Source organism: Choristoneura fumiferana, chromosome 8 (genome assembly GCF_025370935.1).
Source record: "Choristoneura fumiferana chromosome 8, NRCan_CFum_1, whole genome shotgun sequence".
Lineage (NCBI taxonomy): Eukaryota > Metazoa > Arthropoda > Insecta > Lepidoptera > Tortricidae > Choristoneura > Choristoneura fumiferana.
Genome location: NC_133479.1, coordinates 11,743,803 through 11,758,873, shown reverse-complemented (window position 1 = coordinate 11,758,873; position 15,071 = coordinate 11,743,803). Strand labels below are relative to the sequence as shown.

Genomic DNA, 15,071 nt, shown 5'->3' with positions numbered 1-15,071 from the left:
TTAAATGACAGAAGCGTCAGCGAGACGGCAACATACGAATAGGGCCTATCGAATTTTGTCGGATAAGTTCGTATTTATCTTGCTGTCTCAATCAGCTCCAGTAAACTTCGATACGAACTTTCGGACAAATAATAATAATAATATTCTTTTATTTTGGAGATTATCCATATCAAGCTGGTAACAATGAGAAACCTTATCGCCTATGTTAGTACGAACAATTCCATATCGAAAATACAAACTGAGACATGGATGCACAGAAAAACCAGAAAAAGAGACCAGCGCTGGGAATCGAACCCAGGTCCTCAGCAAATAACCAGTTTCATCACACATTTGTATCCTGTTTTACTTAACCCTCTAAGGGATCTTGAAGGCACAATTGTAAGTCCTACAACATTTGCAACCGTTTTAGCTTATTTAAAACGTCCCAAATTTATTAGTTTTTATATTAAGTTCGTTTTGTATGCATTGTTACAGGTCCCTTCTATCTTACATTTAATAAACCTCTTGAACATCTGCTGTCTTTACCTCTTCATCATCATCTGTCGCACGCGTCGTGAGACGGAACCCTTCGTGCGCGAGTCCGACTCGCACTTGTCCGGTTTTTAGAGTATACTGTCAATAGATGCTTTTATTCGGAGCTGGAAAATGGCGTCGTTTATTGAGTGGTTTTGCCCGATAGGTACGTTTCGACGATCCAATAGGTTTTGGTGTCAATTGGATATTGTAAATGCGGTTCCACGGAGTGCACTCGGATAGATAAGGGAACCGTTACAAAATATACCGAGACAGACATATGAAATGTTCTCTACAATGACAAAATAACGTATGTTTATGTTCTTACAGGGACTGTCAAATTTCATATGCAACATTACATTTGAAATTTACCACGAGCTTTACGGTGAAAGAAAACATCGCGAGGAAACCTGTATGAACCTGCGAAGCAATTCAGTGGTGTATGTGAAGTTCCCAATCCGCACTGGGCCCGCGTGTGAACTACGGTCAAAGCTCTCTCATTCTGAGCGGAAGCCTGTGTCCAGCAGTGGGACGTATAAAGTCTGGGGTGATTAGTGAAAATACAAACTAAAACATAGATGCATAGAAAAACCAGAAAAAGAGACCAGCGCTGGGAATCGAACCCAGGTCCTCAGCATTCCGTGCTGCGTGCTATACCTCTACACTACCACTCGACTGGAATACAGACACAAATTTCTCCTATGCACCACATTATCTCAGCTTGTTTGTATTCTTATTTCGTCACTTAAGCAGCGACACTAACGACTATGTTGTATTGTAGCCCTCATCGAGAAATTTTCAACACTCCATTGGAACTAACCGCTCACCCGGACAAGAGATATCGCAATAAGCAATAAAATTAAGATTGGTTTTTGGATGTGAATGACTTCTGTACCTACCTATCTGTTTTGTGATGCGATTTATGTCATTGTTCGAATATGGAACGTCGACTTATCTATACGGACACGTTACTACTACATACAAAGTCATCTTCTTAAGATTTTTACCTAAGTATACGGAAACTAACGTCTAATTCTATTAATTATTTAGTGACACGTTTATTGTATTTAATATATCAATATGAGACGTTTTATCGGCCATCATCATTAGTTCGGGTTCAGAGAGGGAATTGACATGGCAAAAGATGGTATCACTTGATAATTTGTCTACAATACAAACTCATATTATTCGCCTTTTCGGTCCCTCGTTTTAATGTTATTCAGATCAGGCCCCTCTGACCGCATTATTTGTGTCTTTCCTTGTATTGCTCCCTTAAAGTATCTTAACGCAAAAACAAGCTTAGGAAATCCGCAGTTACGTTGTAATTTATAAATACTAAACGAAATAATGAGGCAAATCTGCTTGCGGACTTATTTTTTAAATGAGCTAACCGGTCTCGGTGGTACTTTGGAACAAGGAAGATTGCTTCGTTACATTGTACATGGGGATTACAAAGTGTTTTTTTTTATTATATTTCATTTTGATAGGAATGGAATTCGCTCCCATTGTCTGTACTTATATTTCCGGATAAATAAATACAATCTTGAGCTCTTTAAGGCTAGAGTGAATAGGCTGTTACTGAACCAGTGAGACACACCTTGGGCCTCATCTGCACTTTACATCAGGTGGGATCTCGGTCAATCACGGTCAGTTTTATGTAAAAAAAGAAAAAGATAACGTAGTCTATTTATACCTACAGATTGTTCGGTAGGTATATATATTTAAGGATCAGCTGTGGACTCTTGATTGAGTTTTTCTGGGGCCAGATATTCATTTGTTTTCCTCTTTAGCACTCGCGTACTTTACAAAGAACAAATTAACACTTAAAATAACGGCTGAATGTATTGACGTCTTGCAGCAAACCACACCTATGGCGTGTGCTCCATGAGGATGGACTCCGAATTAGTCCGAAACATGTCCAGCTAAACTCGATTAAAGACGTGAGTTATCCGTTTTATTTCACTACTAGCGGACCCGGCAGACGTTGTCCTACCCGAAAAACACTACATTAAAATTATGATTATGATAACATACAAACAGCAGCGCCATCTAACGGGTCCAATTGCGTTTGCAAACCAATCAACCAACGTTGCTTTGCAATTATCAATTATTTTAAGTGAATATTTTTCTAGGCAAATATAAAATAACTAACTTATTTGAAGTGTGTGGGGATGTAGTCTATAACTGACAGTTACAAAACCCATGAACATTCTGTAAGTATGGGAAATAGCTCTTTCTTTTATTTTATTTTTTCGTCAATTTGCCAATGTTTTTAATAGTTATCCTGCTATTCGGGACTGAGACAAATACAACAAATCAAAAATCATGCTAATCGGTTCAACCGTTCTCGAATTATATATTAAGTGTACGAACAAATCCGACTTTTTATATATTAATAGGAATGAGTCTCGTATGTCAGTCACCATTTCGCTAAAGTGAGTGAAAAGTCATGGGAATCTCGACAGTTTAGATTACAATTGAGGTTACCATGTTTACGGGCCTGGATGCATGCCATTAAATTACCCGGGTCTTGTTTCAAACGCGAAGCCAGTTGTAATTTGACGATTTAATCATAATCATGTCGTTATGTGCTGTGCTGCGTTCTTAATAATCGCTGGGACAGTTACTTGACTCCAATAGCTTTACGCACCGACCTTTACTCGTACGATGATAATTGAACGTACTAATATCTATCTTATGACTAATTGACGGTCAATTGAGTGCAACCAACGGCTAATTAAGACAGTGCTTCATGTTTAAGATCATTAATAAACAATAAATGTTAAGACGTACTTATTTTTATGGGACATAATAGCTCTATACGCCAAAATTCGAGAATAATGTTTCAGTATGCAAATATTAACACAAATTTGAACTTAAGATCTACTAAGAACTAAATACAAACAATTACTTTAAAAATCTATAGGTATAAATAAAAATGAATTGCCGAAATGTATGTACGCGCTAACATCCGAACGACGAAACCGATTTAAATAATTATTCTTTTGTTGTGTTCGTTATTCTGAGGACAAGGTTTGTGCATATCAGAATGAAAAAAAAAAAAGACTGGAACGGGGACGACAGCTAGTGTGTAATATTTTAGTAAATATGTATAAGTAACTTCTCGTTTATTAGTAAATAAAATTATCTTTTCATCATTATCATCCCAACCCATATACGTTCCACTGCTGGGCACAAGCTTTCTCTTAGAATTAATGTTTGGCCAGAAGTTTCCCTGCGGGCCCAGTGCTGATTGAAAACTTCATACACACTATTAATTAATTGCTCCAGAGGTTTAAACTAAAAACTCCAAATTAATACGAAACGTACTAAATCATACTCAAAAACGCAATGCAACACAAACCAGACATTTACGCCTAATAAATTTTTCGTTAAAAACGCAGCAGCATAAAGAACTCGCAACTAAATAAATCCAACTTATAATTCAACTAGCCCGTGCGAACGAGGCTCTGGGGGGAAATTACCAAATTTGTTAAGCATATAATATATTGCTTCCATTTATAATTAGCGAGACTGGGGAGTAATTAATAGGGTACAGGTGTCTACTGATCCCCAGCAAGTGGTTGGATGTTGATAGTCTTGGATGATTGACGGGCGACTTAAAAACTGTTCCGTTTACTGTCAGTAGCTAAACGGTTAATTGGAATATCGATGCCTCGTTTAGGCGGATTTTATGGTCGAGTTACCTAGTTAGAGAATTGTGGCAGACATATTCTTTGAAGATCATGGATCATTTAAAAGGTATTTTCCGAAATACCCGCGGGATGGATAAATTCTTCCATGGGACGGGAATGAAGCCGCGGTAAGTCCACGTATTCAAATATACGTTGCCCAGTACCCATAATACAAGCGTTCCTTAGTTTGGGACTAGGTGAATTGGTTTCAAGAGTCTCATGATATTTATTAACAGACTTCAAATAAGGTTGTTATCAATTCGGCTGTATTTTTTTTACTTAAGGTATTTATTTATAACACGTCTTACAGTTACAAGTTTAAAAGTCAGCTCAACGATCATTTTATATCAGCTTAAATATCTTAATAGCGTGTGCATTCACCTTGTTTGCTTCATCCATACGACAGCACGCTTATTATCAATGGTTACAACCCGTTCGAATCCAGGAGTAACCCTTCACAAAACAGCAGCTAACGTTGGGAGAATATTTGATTTGGTCGGATAGCACGTTTCGTGCTACGAAGGGTATAATATTATAGAGGGGAGACGTATTTACTGGAATAGGTTTTTGGAATTGGTTTTGGCTTGGACGCGTGAGTACGCGTTCCCGCCCGCGATTCTTTTAGCGTACGAGTATTAAGGAGTACGGCGGCTGACAACGTTCCGCCAACTTGGAAACTAGCATTTATGTACACTTTTTAAATGAATATTTTATAAAAATTGCTGACAATCCTAAGCCTGTATAAAGTATGAACGGAAGTTTTTAGTCGTTATTTAATATAAATTAAAATTAAACAAATATGAAGTGTGAAGACTGAACTGTGACGTGAATTCGGTAGTTCTATATTCGTTAAGCTACTAAAACTATTACGGTGTATACGCAATTACGGGAGCGCATTTACGGGAATCATTTTGTTTACGCAATGAGTCAATTGAGTTAAGTACTCGTAGATACTCGTGGACCTAGTCTTTGGATCTAGTCTTTTTGTGGACGCGTACTCGCAAGACTCAGTCCGCGTTTTGCCTAGTACGTCTCACCTCTAGTATATTACTGAAGGCAATCATGAGCGACCAGGTGGATGTTTGCCTCGATATGCTGATCAATTATTTCTGTTGGATAGTACGGACAGCTGGTTTGGCGCAAACTTTTGTAATTGGATTCACTGGGCTATTAAATCCGTCGTTTTCTTGTGCGACGTTGATTTGATACAAGCTGAAGTCTGTATGGGGTATATGAGATCGTACGATGTCGGCTTTCGGTTGAACCTGTGGTTGGCGGAGTAAATGATTCCCCTGCCCTGCCAAGTGCTGAAAATCAGCGCCGCCGGTCTTCGACCGGCAGCATGTGAATGCTGAGCTTGAGCCTATTGCCACATATTTGTAACGTGTCTATTGTTTTTATTTTTGTCTTTTTTTTATTATTATTATTTTTCCTACCTTTTTGGACATTGTGTCGTTCTAAATTTACGTTTTATTTGGTGTGTTTCTGTTATGTTCATTGTTTTTTTTTTATGTGGCAATAAATGTCTTTTTATTTTTTACTTACCAGTTGATTATAGCGTGGCATTAACTTCTATTTAAAATATACATTTATTAGAGTGTTTCATGGTTATTACTCATCATCAATCAGCTCGGTTCAATAATGTCTAAACAATTTTTTTTTACAAATGCATTTTGTTGTTGCAAACAATAATAATTAAGGCTGCATTACTTGATTATTTAAAATGCATCAAATTTAGATTTATATAACTACATTTTCAGCCGATGATTATGTCAATACTTTTAGTGTGCATTTGAAAACTATTTTAATACTAGATGAAAACCCGGCTTCGCTCGGGTAAAATGTAGACTCATAATAATATGTTTGAAAAAATTTTTTTGCCAGTGTAAAGACTGTCGTACTCGTACTTACCGAAAATTGGACGTATATTCCCAGCCTTAATATTATCACAAACACTTTCACAGCTAACCTACGTATCGGTATTTCACCAGTAGATATTTTTCCTAAATCTTATTTGCCCAAATAACTATGATGCTGTACGATCGATCTGATGAAAATCGACGAATCGTACCGTGTGTGGGGCCTTTAAGAGGTCACAATGGAGAACGAAATACGAACCTGTGACACCTGTGACACGTGATGACGTGACACTAACGCCACTTTGATGTAATGACATTGACATGTTTACTTCGCAACGCCATTATATACTTAGTAATTTATTCAAGTTTATATTGAAAATACTCGATAATCCGAATTTTCCGCCTACAAGTTGTCGACTCGGATTGACTAATTTTTTACGCTCTTCAATTTGATGTGCATTTCGTTCGAGGCTACCGTAGACCGGTACGAAATTATTAATATAGAAGATTCATAATGTTAAACGTAATTAACTTCATCATTGTTTTATCAAATATTGTATTTGATTTAAATATAAATGAACAAATTGAACTAGAATAACATACTTATCTAGATATATTTACTTATATTAAAGTCTTGAGAATGAATATGCGTATTACTAATTTTATGATTTAAATTTGGGTTTGTTCCGCGTATCTTGATTTTAGAGCAGCTCGATATTTCGGCACAGTTGCATGCGCCATGATCACAAGACGAGATGCCTCCACAACTCGAATTGAATTCGTAAAATATGCGTATTTTAACCGATTTAGGAAAAGGTTTTTTTTTTTTTTTTTTCATTTTTGTTGCGAACTCCGTCATTTATGAACTGCCTAGCCATTACCCGGGACTTTGTTCGCGTAGAATTCGGTTTTCACTCTTCCTATAGAAATAATCCTATGTCCTTCCCCGGTCCGGTACTTACTCAAACCATGTGTATACCATTTTACATCTAAATCGGTTCAGCGGTTTAGACGTGATGAAGTAACAAACAAACAAACTGACTTACAAACTTTCGCATTTATAATATTAGTGAGATTTCGAAAATTCTTGTTTCGAGCATTTACTTCCCATTTCGTTTCAGTTAACTTTAAAAAAAACATCATTCCTCAAGAATATAAGGTTCAATTAAGTCTGTTTTTGCTGTTAAAATGATGATGGTTATCATACATAATATCTGCTTTGACCGAGGATCGAACCTGGGGCCGTAGAGTCATAGTCAGGTTCGTAGTTAGATTGGCTATCCCATCATTATGGCCTAGTTTGTTATACAACTCATTACCAAAGTACAGATCTAGTGAATAATATTTTGCTTTCTCAATGAGGGCTATCGTTTTTTGTCTTACTAGATGGCGCCACTGTTGCGTGAGGTTTTTAAGTGTGGTTTTTAAAGTCTGTTATTACGGGCGTGAAAACAAAGTTTTGATTAAAATCATATCATATAACCGTACCATAAAAATATGGAACAACCACAGTCTTGCGTAGTCCCGTTTTGTTCGGAAAAAAGGGAGGACAAAAGTTTTCGAAAGACAAAACTGTCTCAAAACACAGATATTCATTGCCCCTTATCGCATAATTGCCATAATTAATTAATTTCAGGTATTGCAAAATATTCACAAAATTATTCTAATTATAAATAAACCCGCGTAGCTCACCCAAAAACTATGAGATTTGACATTTCGGAGACCTCACGCTACACTAACGCCTCTAGCGGCGAATTCATACGCGATCCCTCATTAGATTCAGTCAACTTCAGTGAGCTAGTTGAGTAAGCGATACGATTGCAACACATTATCCACTTTCTGTACGTGTCCGTATTCGCACAGCGTGTCCCAAAACACAGAAACATTTTTCTTAAAATTAAACCCATGCTCTCATGACGCAAACGTAATTAAGATTTGGTCCGTAATAATTTTCCCTTTTCACATACTTATTACACCAGATGGTAATCTTTGTAGATAGGGAAGCAGAAGCAAGGCCATTGTCCGGGGTAACATATAACAGACAATGATAAATGAGCCTAAATATCCTGCCTTGATTAAATGCTCTTTGTATTATGCTTTGTTAGAATTCTTTTGACTTCATTATGTATCGATTCAAGGGTTACGTTCGTCTGTTTGTTTATGCGATCGTAAAATGCTACTGGGACTAAAAGTTACTTTACAATCTCTCTGGCTTTTCTTCCACAGCTGGGCAAAGGTCTTTAAAAAATTGAGCTGTAATTCCAGCACCGGCCAAGTGCGGATTGGGAGTTTCACATATACCATTTGATTAGCTTTGGAAATCTGAGTAGGTTTCCTGACATTAAATGATATTGACCCGGATAATTCACGTCTTAAATCGAGTTTAGCTCGACATGTTCCGGGCTAATCCGTAGCCCTTCTTCTTCGGATTAACCATGGTTTCCTTTATGGTAAAGCGTGTGGTAAATTTCCAACTTTATTTCGGAAAACTCAGAGGTATGAACCCATGTTTAAGTTCAAAATCCTCTGATCCAGAGGCCATAGGACGAACCACTAGAGAACGATTTTTTAGTTTGAATAAATAGACATTTTAGACCTGCGTTCTTATTAGTTTGTCTAGGAAGAACAAAGCTATACCTAGCAAAATCATGCCCCACTGTTGGGCACAAATAAAATTATTTAATTGCTTGCATCTTTAAATTTTGCGAGCTACTAGTTTTCTGATACTTTCAACTGCCGGGTAAATATTCAGTGTTTTTGCGGCGTTTTATTCGCCATTACCATTTCGGCATGTTTTAAAAAGGAGACTATGCTCAGGGTTATTTTTTTATGTAACTAAGAACAATACCGATGCTAAATCTAGCATGATCAAAATTCTTGCGATTCGTCCTTCTGTTGTGCTAATAAACGCGGGACGGTAATGGAGTAGGTAGTAGGTATAATCGACCGGTCAAAACGCTCGAATATGCACCCTGTCACCAAAACCTAAATAGAGATGGCAGCACCGTCTACAACAAGAAAAAACGTGTACACAACCTGTGCTCTACGCGAAACTGGTGGTTAAATATCAAAGAATGAAAGAAAGTCTTCTTAACACGAGTCCTAATTCCAAGTCTCATGAAAACGTGGTGTACCTAGTTCACGTAGCAGTGAAGTTATTATCAATACGCGGGCCACCGCACCCTGAACAACAGTTGAACACATATGTGACCGAAATTATTATACCGTCGTAAAGTGACCTTCATATTTCGGTGTTTGGACAAAAAATGGGCGGACGTTTCGCTAAGTTAGTGCGGATTTATTTACTGCTTGGAAATGTTACGGATTTAAATTCTGATTTCGATTTTAGTGTCTTGTTCAAAATGTACAATGTTGTTTTCACAATTTTTATACGTGATAGGAGGAGGACGAGCAGGCAGGTCAACTGAACGAAAGCGATCGCCGTCAAACATATACACAATTGGACACCCATAACATAAGTTGAATTACGGATTCTTTGCCAGCCCTTTGAGAAAAAGTAGTTTAGGTAGGCTCGTTTTTCGAAATACTGGCCCTGCAAGTTAAATTCCAAGGGTTGACTTGAAGTTTGGTACAATATAGATAAGCACCATAAGTACTACAAGAAAAAAATCTGGGGCTTAACAAGTTTAAAAACAAATAAATAAATATCATGCATGGGACAATTGACCTAGTCTCATACTAAGCAAAGCTTGTATATGTAGATAAATACATACTTACACACATATAAAAATCCAACACCCGAGAACAATAAACGTTCGTATTATTCATACAAGAATCAGCCCCGGCCGGGAATCGAACCCGGGACCTAAGGTTCGTAGTCAGGTACTCCAACCACTTGGGTACCGGGTCGTCTAAAAATACTTGTAACAAAATATGAACAATATACGCAGCAACCCTTGGCATCCCAGAAGCATTATCTAAGAGCAAATATTTACCGCGCTGAAAATCCGCCATCCCTCTTTTGACAGGTAATGGGATACGCAAAATGGTTCTAATTTATTTGGAAAGAGCCGATAACATTAATACGCAAACACTGATAAATTAAAATTATAATTTATATCTTTTGCGACGTGTCTCTCGCATTACGTTATCTGGAGCTTTTAGCCGCTAACGATTTATTTGAAAAAGGATGTGTTTGGATTTTGTACATTATATACCTAAGTCATATTAAAAAAAAACTTATAATATACAATTCATATTAAAAATATATACTCGTATAGTTGTGTTGGAGGCCAAGACCTACTTTTTGGGTCACTGCGCCCTGATGTAAGTAAGAGAGTTCAAATTCTTGGGTTTCTCGTGGAAGAATAAAAATAGGAAAGTTCCTTATCCCGTTCTCATTTGAAAAAAAAAATGGTGAACCTCTAATATAAATATCTGTCAGAGTTCAAGGTTCTAGCTCAAGTAGTTTACGCTGTATGCTTTTGAAATAAAAAAAATATTTCTATTACAAAATGTTTAGCAAATGTATTTACATTAAATTGATATTCAAGCTTATAATTTTCTCAGTATTCTACCGTTGCACTTCTCACCTTAATACAGGCTGACGTTGAAGCAACGCAAATTCAAGCGACTCTGAATGAATTCCTTTTAATTTGCGAAGAAAATTGAGCACTTCCAATGGGTGTCGAAGTATAAGTTTAATTTACCCCCAAGCCATTAGACCAGCAATTGGTTTTCATGCTCATCGGGCAGCAATTACCCACTTTTGGCTTGATGAATTGCAGTTTTATACTTGAGGTCTTATTCGAATAACCGGCACAAAATATTGCACTAAAGTTAAACGGTAATAAGACTGAGAAGTGTTTATGTAAGTAACGCGATTATTTTCATTCACAACTGTCAGTGTTACAACATATTTTTACAATTGTATTTATTGCTAATAGCAAGTAGGACTCGCCCACCGACGGTTCTGTAAAAATCGGCTCGCAAAATTGTTGTTTGAATGATGTATTGTTTGTCACAACTTTTTTTCCCTGAATCCATAATATACTCAGCGGCACAAAATTTGGCCCACCCTTCATACAAAATTACCGATTCTGCATACATTTGAGGGCCAGATTTTTGCGGCTCATTATAGTTCAGAATTGTTATAAGACAAACCTAACCTAACCTAACCTGTAGAGTTGACAGGCTCAGGATTTCGGCGAGACAAAAGTTACAGCAAACATTACATGGCCGCCTATTGCTTACCTTGTAGTTTTCGCTGACCTGTTTTTCTGTATTCTTACTATTCCTGGTGTACAATAAAGAGTACTTAATTGTATTGCGCATTATGAGTGTCAAAAATTACGCAACTAATAATTATTATTGTGATTCTATGGGTCTGACTGAAATACCATACATCGATCTCCAGATCGGGCTATTCAGCGATCTAACTGCAATGTCAGTCGATATATATATTTCATCTGTTAATTGACGATTGGAAGGCAAAGGCGAACTTGCCCGCAGATGGCAACGAGCATTGCTTGAACGGTTCCGTGCCCAAAGGCTACGCCGACGACTGTCCGTTTCTGAATTATCAAAGTTATTCATGTTCTAGAATAGACCAATGAGTGAAACGGAGTAATTACGATTGCAGTTTAATCAAAGGCCTTTTTCTTTAACATGTTTGGGAATAAGAATAGTTTTCTTATACCATTTCTTTCTGTCACACACGAGGGTAGAAAGAGACGGTGAATGCGATCGCGAACGTCAGCGCGTTAGATAATACAGCCACAGGACTATAGGTATAAATACAACAAATGTTACAATCCCACTAATATTATAAATGCGAAAGTTTGACTGTTTGTTTGTTACTTCATCACGCCTAAACCGCTGAAGCAATTTAGATGAAATTCGGTATAGGTACAGATAGTTTCGAGTCCCGGGGAAGGACATAGTTCCTGCGGGATAGCGATAACCGAATTCTACGCGGAGTCGCGGATAACGGCTAGTTCAACATTAATGTTAGTAGGATCGAGGCCCTTTTGATCTTGATCTTGATGACTACCGGTATACAATAGACAAGCGTGTAAAATCATTATCGGATCCACATCAAAAACCAACAATTAGCCGCATCCTGGTATCACCACGATCTTCCAGCCCGTTGTATTTAGGGTTGCCATACGTCAGCATTTGTCCCGACAAGGCAGGATTTTTGACCTTTTACCAGGATTGCGGCTGGCGGGGTTTTGAAAAATTAAGTGTGTCGTTCAAGCTACGCCAAATCTCTGTTACAAGACCAATACTTTTAGGACACTGTCAGGATATTTATCAGGACATTTCATTTCCACATGGCAACCCTAGTTGTATTAGGATTACCAGCTCCATTAAGGCAGGCGCCAAGCTATCTCAGATTAAGGGATATCAGATATCAGGCAAACAATTTGTCCGTGAGCGTCGTGTCATCGTGACGCAGCCAGCGGCCATTTGATAACAAGTTTGTTACGGGAAATTGGTTGGTTGTCAGTTGGACTGTGAAACGTATCCTTTGCATTGTGTAGTGCATTTATAATACGACGCTTGATTGAAACTTCAAAACTCGTCCACTTTACAGCCTCGTATGATATTTGACAACTCTTGGATTTATCATGTCCTATACAAGATGTAATGTTGGATTTATCGTATGCTATGCAAGATGTGATTGAGTACCTACCTAACTAAAAACCTGAAAATATATTCAGCGGCACAAAAGTTGGCCCACTCTACATACAAAATTGCCTATTCCCGCATACATTTTGAGGGTCATATTTTTAATATACTTTAAATCTAACTGTGTATTTTTAAATAACTTAAACTGTACCCAGTCGAAAAGTTGTGAATGCAATACAATGTCAATTTAATGTCTTAGCGAGGTTGCAGACTATTGAATGTACAGTCACCAGCATTAACATCTGCCACAGCGGAACGTGCAAAAATATTGGACACGTCCTTCCGGCCCTAGAAATAGAGTCGTATCAGATAACTGGTGACTGTCCGAGTACTTGAGGATATTCGAAACAAACGAAATATGTACATTTTCAAACGACGTCTTCAATTGTTTTAAAGTTCAAATACTTAAAGTTCTACACTTTTTCACTGTAACTAAAAAAGCGTAGAGCAATTCACGCCAGGCCAAAGGTCAAGGTGAGCCAGAAATAAGAATACTTCATGTAGTGATTCGTTAAAAACAATATCCGAACGATGATACCGATACCACTTTCGCATCGTGCCGGCAATGTACCTACACGACTTTACAAATAGCTGCCTATCATGATTTCCGTTTAACTGTCTTCGTAAAGAGGTGCTTCGTCTGATAGATAACTTTTTTTTTATTACCTGTGTCACATAATTTTTACATGCTTTTATTTAACTTGCCCTGTCACAGATCGATGTCTAGTGAACAATGTTTTGTCATCGTATTTTGTCGGAAAAATTCGTATTTATATGCCTTCTGACAAGTTTATGGAAAAAACAAACACAAGTGACAGCGACAAGGTAGTACGTAATCTCTAAACATATCTTTGTGGTACCCTCTAAATTAAGCTTCAGATTTTGAATTAACGAATGGCGGAGACCGGATGGCCGTTGGGGCCGAAAAGTTCTCGAATGGATACCGCGCATCGGCAAGCGCAGCGTGAGGACGTCCACCAACGAGATGGATGGATGACCTGGTTAAAGCCGTGGATGCAGGCCGCTTCTAATCGAAGCAACTGGTGGTCCACGGGGGAGGCCTATGTCCAACAGTAGACGTCCTACTGGATGATGATGATGATTGTAATAACGGTAAAATGCGTCGCTACGCATTTTTGCGCACAGATAAAACCTCAAAAGCGTAAGCACGTGTATATGAAAAAGCAATTTTCCTGCCGCAGACCGTAACTTAAAAAAACAACGATTTATTTCCGCTCGTGTTTTTCTTAATAAGTGAAACAGAAAAGTCGCATTACGGGGGTGGCTGGATTATTGTAAAAAAAAACATGTAGACTTTTTCAAAAAATATATAAAATTTCTGTAGTTTTTTTAGGGTTCCGTACCCAAAGGGTGCCAAAGGAACCCTATTACTGAGACTCCGCTGTCTGTCTGTCTGTGTGTCCGTCCGTCTGTCACAGGGCTCTATCGTAATACTTGGACACTTAATAATACTAACAAATACTAAAAAGAAAGAAAGAAAGAAAATAATTTATTTACAACAGCAGTGACACATTACACAGGTTAGTGTGTGAAAGCACAACAAAATAAATATTTAAGGGGGGCTCCCGTACAACATACAACAAACGTGATTGTTTTGCCGTTTTTTTTGTCTAGATATTAATAACGGCAACAGGTAGCCGCTTGAAATATTCACAGAATCTTTAGTTGTTTAATCACTTTAAAAATAAATAATTAATTTAAAGTAAAATAACTATTTAAAGGGGGTTCCCATACAACAAACTTCTTTTTTTGCCGTTTTTTGCTAATGGCTTTTTCATTTTTAGACTCGAACCCATATACGAGTATATTTTGTTGTACGCGTCAAAAAGTGCTTACTTGTTTTTAACTAATCTTAGATCTTATTATCATTTGTAAGTTGCAAATCGAGAAATAAACTAATGGGTTTTAGTATACTATGAGTACTATGTCTACAGTTAAGTACAATTCAGGCGAGGTCCTGTGAGTCCTGTCAGTTTTGACGAAACGTCTACGTCTACAGAATTGGTTTCGTTGGCAGTGCGAAATAAATCTATCCTTTCTAAGGAATTTTTGAGATCCTATTTTTGATGGAAAGTTATGCGTGGAATTTATTGACTTTGGAATTGCATAATTTCCCTTAGGTATTGTTGTGTTCGTGGCGGTGTTTTTGACTTAGGTATATGAACTAGTATCACGTTCATCATCATCATCATCACGTCAGCCGAAAGACGTCCACTGCTGGACATAGGCCTCCCCCAAGGCTCTCCACTCAGATCAGACTCGTGCTTTCCGCATCCAACGCGATCCCGCGAACTTAACCAGGTCGTCACTCCATCTTGTTGGAGGCCTA

At 37.7% G+C, this 15,071-nt stretch overlaps 1 protein-coding gene across 6 annotated transcripts in view; it reads right to left on the bottom strand.

Moving 5' to 3' along the window:
• Lar (tyrosine-protein phosphatase Lar) overlaps window positions 1-15,071 on the bottom strand; it is a 474,823-nt gene that overhangs the window by 320,150 nt on the left and 139,602 nt on the right. The window lies entirely within an intron of this gene.